The 9,738-nt window shown below is 38.0% G+C and overlaps 1 long non-coding RNA gene across 1 annotated transcript; it reads left to right on the top strand.

Annotated features, from left to right (window-relative positions):
* Positions 1-4,151: 4,151 nt before the first annotated feature.
* LOC141611972 (uncharacterized) lies at positions 4,152-7,030 on the top strand. The gene is made up of 2 exons (XR_012528930.1): positions 4,152-6,062; positions 6,350-7,030. It is a non-coding gene; the product is annotated as an uncharacterized LOC141611972 (long non-coding RNA).
* Positions 7,031-9,738: the final 2,708 nt, after the last annotated feature.

The raw sequence follows: 9,738 nt of genomic DNA, 5'->3' as shown, positions 1-9,738 counted from the left end.
GTGGATCTCCGCATGGGCAATGGAGCTAGAGTAGCCGCCGTTGCCGTAGGGATCTATGTGCTCACTTTAGCTAGTGGTTTAGAGTTGTATTTAAATAAGTGTTATTTTGTACCAACTTTAACTAAGAACATCATTTCCATTTCCGCGTTAGACGCGGAAGGCTTTTGTTTTATGATTAAGGACAAGTATTGTACTTTTTCTTTAAATAATGTGGTTTATGGCAAGGCCATTTCAATTGGAGGCATTTATGTTTTAAATGATGTTAATGACGTTTATCATATGGAAACTAAAAAGCTCAAAAAGGGTGATCCAAACGAATCCTACCTTTGGCATTGTCGTTTAGGACACATAAACGAAAGACGCATTAAGAGACTTGCTTCATCAAAAGTGCTCAAACCATTTGGTTTTGAATCTTATGGTACATGCGAGTCTTGCCTTTTAGGCAAGATGACTCGTGCACCTTTTGCGGGAAAAGGGACACGAGCTAGTGAGGTTTTGGCTCTCATACACACGGATGTGTGTGGACCATTAACCATCACCGCTAGAGGAGGTTTTCACTACTTCATTACTTTTACTGATGACTTAAGTAGATATGGGTATGTCTACTTAATGAAGAACAAAAGTGAAGCCTTTGACAAGTTCAAAGAGTTTCAAAAAGAAGTAGAGAACCAATTGGATAAAAAGATAAAGACTCTACGGTCTGACCGTGATGGTGAGTATCTAAATATTGAATTTGATTCACACCTAAAAGATTGTGGTATAGTATCACAATGGACTCCTCCTGGCACACCGCAACTAAATGGTGTAGCCGAAAGGAGAAACCGAACTTTACTTGATATGGTTCGGTCAATGATGAGTCTAACTGAGCTTCCTAGTTCATTTTGGGGTTTTGCACTCTTGTCTGCAGTATTTTCACTAAATCGAAGCCCGACTAAAGCGGCCGATAAGACTCCATATGAGATATGGACAGGGAGAGTCCCTCATTTGTCATTCATGCGTATTTGGGGTTGCGAAGCGTACGTTAAGATCAAGTCTGACAATAAGCTTGCACCCAGGTCTGACAAATGTCTTTTTGTAGGATATCCAAGGGAAACACGTGGCTATTACTTCTACAATAAACACGAGAACAAAGTGTTTGTGGCTCGTGATGCTGTCTTTCTAGAAAAGGAATTTATTTCTAGGAGACAGAGTGGGAGAAAATTTGAACTTGAAGAAGTTCGAGAGCCACAAACCGAGAATGAGGTAGAGGAGAACGTGGAGGATAGCATTCCCTCTTCCTCTGAAACGGTAATTATTCCTAGAAAGTCAAGTAGGATTTCTAATCCACCTGATCGCTACCTTGGTAACATCGAAGAGGATGGTGTTTTGTTACTTCTTGAGAGTAATGAACCCACTACCTACAAATCGGCCATGTCTAGTCCCGACTCCACGCTTTGGCTAGAAGCTATGCGGTCCGAAATGGATTCCATGTACGAGAACCAAGTATGGGACTTGGTGGATTTATCTGAGGGAGTGCGACCTCTTCAGTGTAAATGGATATACAAAATTAAACTCGGCGTGGATAAACATGTGGATGTTTACAAAGCTAGATTGGTGGCAAAAGGTTTCACCCAAGTTCATGGTTTACACTATGATGAAACCTTCGCTCCAGTCGCTATGCTAAGGTCCATTAGGATAATCTTAGCGGTTGCCGCATTTCATGATTATGAGATTTGGCAAATGGATGTCACAACCGCCTTCTTGAATGGGATTCTAGAAGAAGAGGTGTACATGATACAACCCGAAGGTTTTGTGGATACATCTAACCCTAAGAAGGTGTGTAAGCTCAAGAAGTCCATTTATGGTCTTAAGCAAGCATCTAGGAGTTGGAATCATCGCTTTGATCATGTCATTAAACAATACGGTTTCACTAGAAGTGTGGAAGAACCGTGTTTATACATGAAGTTTAGTGGGAGTAAGGTTGTATTCCTTGTCCTATATGTGGATGACATATTGCTCATTGGGAATGATATTCCATCGCTCACTTCCGTTAAGGAGTGGCTAGGGAAACACTTCCAAATGCAGGACTTGGGAGAGGCACAACGAATCTTAGGTATCCGGATCTATAGGGATAGGTCCAAGAGGATACTAGCATTGAGTCAAGAAGCTTATATTGACAAAGTTCTTGACCGATTCAATATGAAAGACTCCAAGAGAGGATTTCTACCTACGGGCCAAGGGATTACTTTGAGCAAGTCACAGTCTCCCTCTAACCCTAAGGAAATTGAACACATGAAGACCGTCCCTTATGCTTCCGCTGTTGGGTCTATCATGTATGCTATGATTTGCACTCGTCCCGACGTTGCGTATGCCTTGAGCATGACAAGTCGGTATCAAGCCAAGCCTGGTGAGAGTCACTGGATAGCCGTAAAGAACATCCTTAAGTACTTGAGAAGAACTAAGGATTCGTTCTTAGTGTTTGGAGGAGAAACTGAGTTGTGTGTAAGAGGTTACACGGACGCAAGTTTCCAAACCGATCGGGATGACATGAAATCCCAATCCGGCTACGTGTTTATGCTAAATGGAGGAGCTGTTTCTTTGGAAGAGCTTCAAGCAAAGTGTTCTGCGGATTCTACAACAGAGGTGAGTACCTTGCGGCGTCTCGAGGTCGAAGGAAGTTTGTTTGGATTAGGCAATTCATGGAGGGGCTAGGAGTAGTCCATTCCGCCAAAGATCCTATCACTCTATATTGTGATAACAGTTGAGCTATTTTTCAAGCCAAAGAGCCTAAGTCTAGTAACAAATCTAGACACATTGAAAGGAAATACCATGTAATTAGAGATTATGTGGAAAGGAAGGAAATTGACATTTGTAAGGTTGGGACAGATGACAACATTGCTGATCCTTTAACCAAGCCTTTATCAAAGGCCAAGCATGATGGTCATATCGTCTCTATGGGATTGAGACGAGTACCAGATTTTCTTTAGATTATGGATATGTAATAATTGGATAGTGTATCTTTTATTATATATATATATATATGATAATCACATTCATTGTTTTCGTATTAATTCTTTTATGAATTTTTATTTAGTGTGACTAAATTTTAATACCTTGTTTATCTGAATAAGTTGTGGAGACAATGTTGAACACTATTCAAGTGAATAAGATGAACATTGTATTTTGTCCCTAGTCACTTAATGAGGTGACGTCTCGGAGTGACTAAATTGTGAGTCGATTGATGGTTGTTCAACACCATAAGGTCATATGTGATGACTGGTCGATTACATAGGCAGAGTGTGTGACACTTTGCCGGACAGTGACCATTCAGAGAGTCCCTAAGTTCTATTATAGACGCCTGGTCGTGGCGGGGATCTCTAAGATGTTCTAATGAGTCGATTCTTTTGACTGGAGACTATTATCTGAGCAGGTGCAGTTTCCGAGTGACTTTGGTTTTTGTTCTAGGTCGTGCCATGAAAGGAGGCCAAAAGGGCATTTACTAGGTCATGGTGAGCTGTATTGTGCAATAGGATAGATAGGGCATACAGAAATTGTCCACCCACGTTGGGTAACTATATCTCAAGGCCACTCGAGGAGTTAATGACTACAAATGCGTGGCCACGCTCGGAAGTAATCTGTGAGAGATTTTTCCGGTCAGGTAGTCACACTCCCGATCGAGAAAACCACTCGCGATGTGTTCATGTGCAAGTGCGACCTGAAAGACACCTTGCATTGAGTGGGAGATTAAAACGGACAAGAGAATTGGTAGCGCACACCTTGTGTCGGACAAGTGGGAGATTGTTGGAGTTAGTGTCCTCCACAATAGTGCGTTAACATAATAAATCTCATTAATAGAGTATCATCAGATATTTAATTATTTGATCCTCGTCAGTTGATTAACGTAAATCGATAACGGTTGGCTGACTAGAGTTTGACGTTATTGTCGTGAGACGGCGGTGATCAACTGACCCCTTTCGGTCACACCTAAAGGAACGAACCCCAATTGATAACTAATTAATTGTATGAGATACAATTCATTTAGTCCCTTGATTTATAGACTAAGAGGTTAGTCGATTATTATTAGAGAGATTTCGAGTTGCGAACTCGAGAGCGGCGATTATTATTTAATTATGCGATAATTAAATAATAAGTTTTGGGAAACGGGTTTTAGTTAATTAGCTGTTAATTTACTAAAATTGTACTAATTGATTAATGTGATTAATATTAGTACGTAAATAATATGTGTAGTGGTACACGTATATTTACGGAGTGAATTGGACGAATTTATTATGGAAGCATTTAAACATGATACGATGTTTAAAATGAAAATTACACGGATTTGTGCGACAAATATAAAAACCAACGTGGACCCGTATATGGTCATGTGGACCGTGTAAAATAAGTGTAATGGATGATTACTCACATAATCATTTTACCTTATTTTGTATACTACCATAATATATGTCTTATACTACATTTTGCATGTGATGTAAGATAAAAATATAAAACAAAAATTGTCCACTAGAGCACCAACCCACCCGCCACTTCCTTTCCCAATTCTACACTCCATATATTTGGTCATTTGTTCACTCCACCTTACTTACACAATTCATTCATTTTGCATGTGAACAAAACCTCTTCCATCTCTCTACAACATTTCTCTAGTATACAATTATTACTAAGAATAGTTAGTAATATTACTAGTATTATTATCAAGGGCACATATTAATAAGTTACTAGTTCATACTTATTAATATTGTTGGGTAGTTCTTGAGTGCTACTTGGAGGAGACTTTCTATTTGAAGGTTTTTCAAGGAGGATCATCCACATCATTTTAGCTCAAGAACAAATTAGTAAGGAGAACTAATTTGTGCCCATTTTACCTCATATTCAATGTAAGGAAATTGTTTTTCCTTATACCTTGTTTTTATGCTTTCATATTAGCATGCATGTTACATAGATCACATAAACAACAATTTATGAGATAAATTTATTTTATTAGAGAGTCTAATATGGATCTATGATCTTTCACTAACAACAAATTAATCAAACTAAATATAAATTAATCTAACAAATTAAACTAAATAAACTGAAATTAAACAAAAACAACTAACCTAATTAAAGAGGGTGGATGTGGCGGTGGAAATGGCGGTGGAAATGGCGGTGGAAGGGTGGTTGTGTGGTGTTGTTGGTTGGTGTCGTCGCTTCGCCAAATCGCTCGTCCCCCTTTTTTTTCGCAAAGAGTAAAGTAGGAGAGAGGGGCTGAATGTATTAAAAAATTGGCGACTGAATTTTTAAATTTGGCGACTGAAATTCAGTCGCCAAATTTGGCGACTACCCTAATTTCAGTCGCCAAATGTAAAAAATCGGTCGCCACGTAGATTCCCTTTTTAAAAATGACAGCCTGGTTTCTACTAAAAAATTTGGCGACTGATTGTCAATTTGGCGACTGAATTTCAGTCGCCAAATTGGCGACTACCCATAATTCAGTCGCCAAATCCAAAATTTCGGTCGCCACGTTTGATTCCCTTTTTGAAAAAGTCAGTCGCCAGATTGGCGACTAATTTCAGTCGCCAATTTGGCGACTACTTCTTTCAGTCGCCAAATTTCGGTCGCCTGTTTCAGGTTTTCTTGTAGTGAATTAAGGTTGCTATCAGCTGGCCAGATTTGCAACTGATAGCTGGACCTTTTGAATCTGTTGGTAACTTGAGCAATGGATGAGCTTGCCTGAGCACTGGTTGAGCCTTATTTGCGTTGCCCTGAGCTGTGCCTTTTATCAGATGAGCCATGTATGTCAGCTCCTGCTGCAAAAACACTCTTTCATAGCCTAGTTGATTTCTAACCAAGCTCTGATGCTAAAAGAGTTGGTGTTCAAATTTAATGTATTTGCTGATGATTTATGTTGTATTTGTGCACTGGCTATGGAGAGTCTGTACATCTTTTTCAGGAGTTTAGGATCCCATCTTGGTGTAGTTGATCATTTGGAGGTGATTGTTAAACGAAAATGGAGCAAGCTGAGGAAGCACATTACCACGGCTGTAATTATTGCAGCTTGGTATATGCAATGGAATAATAGGAATGAGGTCAGTCTGCAGTGTCATGGAGACTAATATATCGATCTTAAGAGAGACTAAGGGGGTGTTTTGTAAACGGCATATTGGTCAGTTTTTAGCATATTCAAGGGCTTTAGCATGTTTGACCAATCAATATGCTAATTTTAGTGTTTGGTAAACAGCTGATGTGAACATTATTTGCGCACATTTAGTCCCCTAATTGAGCCTCTTTTGCATACTATTATAGCATTTCATGGCCATTTTATCCGTCAAAACCTTCCTATTTGCTTTTCTATCGCATTTCATATGTTTTGTAGAAAAGGAGATAATAAGGCGGAAATTCCCGTCTTTCGTGCATACTTGGAAGCTTATTGACGATATTTGATGGACTAGTATGAAAAGGAAGCGAGAACTAAAGACCAATCCCACAAGAATAAAATGGAAGTGAAGGAAAGGGAAGAATAGAAGAGAAAACGAGATAGCACTCCAACCCGTGCGGCTTCCCTACAATCCGGCCGTCCCCAAACTACAGAAGACGTGCGTCTTCACCCAAACCCGTCCGTCTTCCCCTGCTACAATCCGCCCGTCCCGACACCAATACGCCCGGATTCCAGCCCAGCACAATTTCGTCTTCTTCAAGCTTCAAAGAAAGAAGCCCTTCCTTCGAAAAATACCGGCGTCTCCCTGCTCAAATCTCAAAAGTGTAATTACTAGTTTAGCCCTTAGTTAACCCTAATGCATCCACCTAATTTCTACTATAAATACCCCATTTGTAGTAATCAATAAGGGGGCTCTCTTAGCTAGAAAAATCCTTCCTTAGATTAGATTAGGAGTAGATTAGAATAGATTACTCTTTAATCTTTCCACAAATCTCACATTAATCTCTCCTTAATTATTGTTCAAGTTTATTATTCAAGTTTGTTACTTTTGGGTAATTGAAGATTATTGGGTTATTATTGGAGGATTGACAACCCTTCATCAATCAATCAAGTTTCTTCTATTATTCTTTGCTTTATTATTTGGATCACCTCAAGTTTGGTATAATTTCTTTACCCTTTAATCTTAATTGTTCATTTCTTCATTCTATTATCATGTTTATACTTGTTGTGATGTTTGACACCATTAATGACATGTTTCCCATGATAATGAGTGAGTAGTCTCTTAGCTAGGATTAGTGGGTAATTAGGGGAAACCAACATGGGATTGATTCATGCTTAATCTAATATGTTCACATGATTAAATTGCTTGCTTGTTGTGAAGTCAACTTTATGCACATGTTATGTTTGATGAAATGCTAAGCCTATGAATCCTTGCATTTACAACCATCTCTTATCTACTCAACTTGACTTGTAAGATATAAACCAACTCGAGTCTTGTTAGACCATGCATAGAAGTTGAATAGGAGGAAAGTAAGTCGACTTGTAGGTGTTGTACAATCTAATCGATTCGGCTCCGGGACCCAACTCTTCCTATGAACCGTAAGACATAAACCAACTCGGTTCCCCCACAACACTAATTGCTTGCATATAATTGTAAACATGTTTGTATGATCAACACCATGAATTCCCCATGCCCCCATGACATCCTAGCACTTTTAATCATTTGTTTACATCCTTCCTTTTATTGCTTGTTTTACTTTATTGCGTTTATTAGCCTAGGACACAACTACAAACCCAACCAAATTGTGACACTAGCATAAATTGAGATAGATAGACTTAGAACCCAAAGCACACCGTCCCATGGATCGACCTTGACTTACCACTAACTAAGTTGTTTGTTGAGTATTATAAATGTGTTTGATTGGATGTGACCCGACAACATCACTCTATATCAACAGCATATTGTGTAACACTCTTCATTTTCGGCTAATTAAAAACTTATAATTATATACAATACTGAGCTAAAATAGAGAGGTATTATAATCAATATACAAAGTCTCTTATTACAAATTCTTTAAAATATAAAATAATACAAAATGTAAACAAACTTTTACAAAACTTTAAATAAAATCTTCACTTGAAATAGAATTCTTTTGAACTGCAGCGGAAGTAACCTGAAAATAAAATCAGAAAACAGAAAGGAACTACCCCATGACGAGTAGCCCGAAAGGGAGATAACACGTCAGCCGGAAAGCTGAGTAACAGATAATACCTCAATATAAGCAGCTTAATTTTGGTCATGGCGTGGAAACAAGAACACGTAAAAAATAAAAATAAACAGAGAGAATAATAAAAACATTCCCCGCTAACTCATCACAATCTCAAACTTACTCCATAATATTTCCACACTCCCTCTTCCTAATATTTAACCTAGTCATTCATTACTCCGTCTCTCATTACTCTGTCTCATAATATAATACTCCAAGGTAACCAGATATCGTATTCTCATCGTCGAACCTAAGACAAGGACAAGGGGTGAGTGAATTGGCGGATAAAACCGCGAAACAATACTTCAATCTCATTATCGATTTCAAACTCAACTCAATAACCATGGTCGCACTGGACCATAAAAATAACTCGGCTCAACGGCCCCATAACTCATAACTCAATACCAGTAACCAATTACCATCTCAATTTCATTATCGATATTGTCAAAGGTCCAATAATGAACCATGCTCAACACTTAGAGTAAAACTCTAAGCTACTCACCCACCTACCGAGGTCAAAGGACAAGACAATTTGATAACAATACCAACCAATTCCCAAAGTAAATTACCCCGTACTTCTCTTTTTATTCATAGCCTTACTGTCACTAATTAACTAATGACCCAATCACAATCTCTAATCAGTACAACTCTAACACACTAACATGCATATCTCGCTTATTAACTCTATTTCGACTGCTCCATGCGTCAAACCCGTTCACTTTCATTAGTATAACAACCAAATATTCGATTAACCCCGAAATCAAATCTTGTACTAACAAGCTCCTCGATTCCCCATCTCACCAATAATAAAATAAACTTATACAAAGTATTAGCTATATGTATAAAGTAACAATCAATAGTAATCCAACCCAAATAAAATTTCAGTGCACATAAAATAGTAATAAATTAATAACAATTAGCGCCTTATTCACACAACCTCGAACAATAATAATAATATTAGGATCGGTAACGTCTAAATTTGCGCCACAAACAAATCATCGCTCAAAAGTGCAAAACTAAGGACTTGAAGAAAAACGCTAAACTAAAGCCATGACGATGGCTTAAAACACGATACAACATAATTATAGCAATGGTATATATAGGTGATGATAATCCCGGTTGAATAAATAAAGTGATTGAGTTTGTAAGAAAAATTAATGAGGAAAGGGTCTGCCGCCGGAGTGAAATTGATATTGGAAAGAAGACAATTGAAAAAGGGTTTCTACACTTAGGCTCCGGTTGGCAAGACATTTCAGATACCTGTTTTGATTGAACTAGCTTTTTTTATGAAAGTTTCAGGTAGCTTATTTTTATGGATGTGTTTGGCAAGTAGTTTTTTTGCCCAAATAAGCTACCTGAAATAAAATGCTACCTAGAGTAGCATTTCACATTTCAGGTACCTGATTCTTGGTAATATTATGTTTTTGCCCTTTCAATTTATAATATATTAAATAATTATTATATCCTTTTACGTTATTTTACCAAAATAAACTACCTTTTCAGTTAGTTTGCCAAACAATTTTTTATATAATCAGTCACCTTATCAGCTCCTAATTTTCA

This window comes from Silene latifolia, chromosome 11, assembly GCF_048544455.1.
Source record: "Silene latifolia isolate original U9 population chromosome 11, ASM4854445v1, whole genome shotgun sequence".
In the NCBI taxonomy this organism is placed as follows: domain Eukaryota; kingdom Viridiplantae; phylum Streptophyta; class Magnoliopsida; order Caryophyllales; family Caryophyllaceae; genus Silene; species Silene latifolia.
This window is presented reverse-complemented; position numbering and strand designations above follow the sequence as displayed.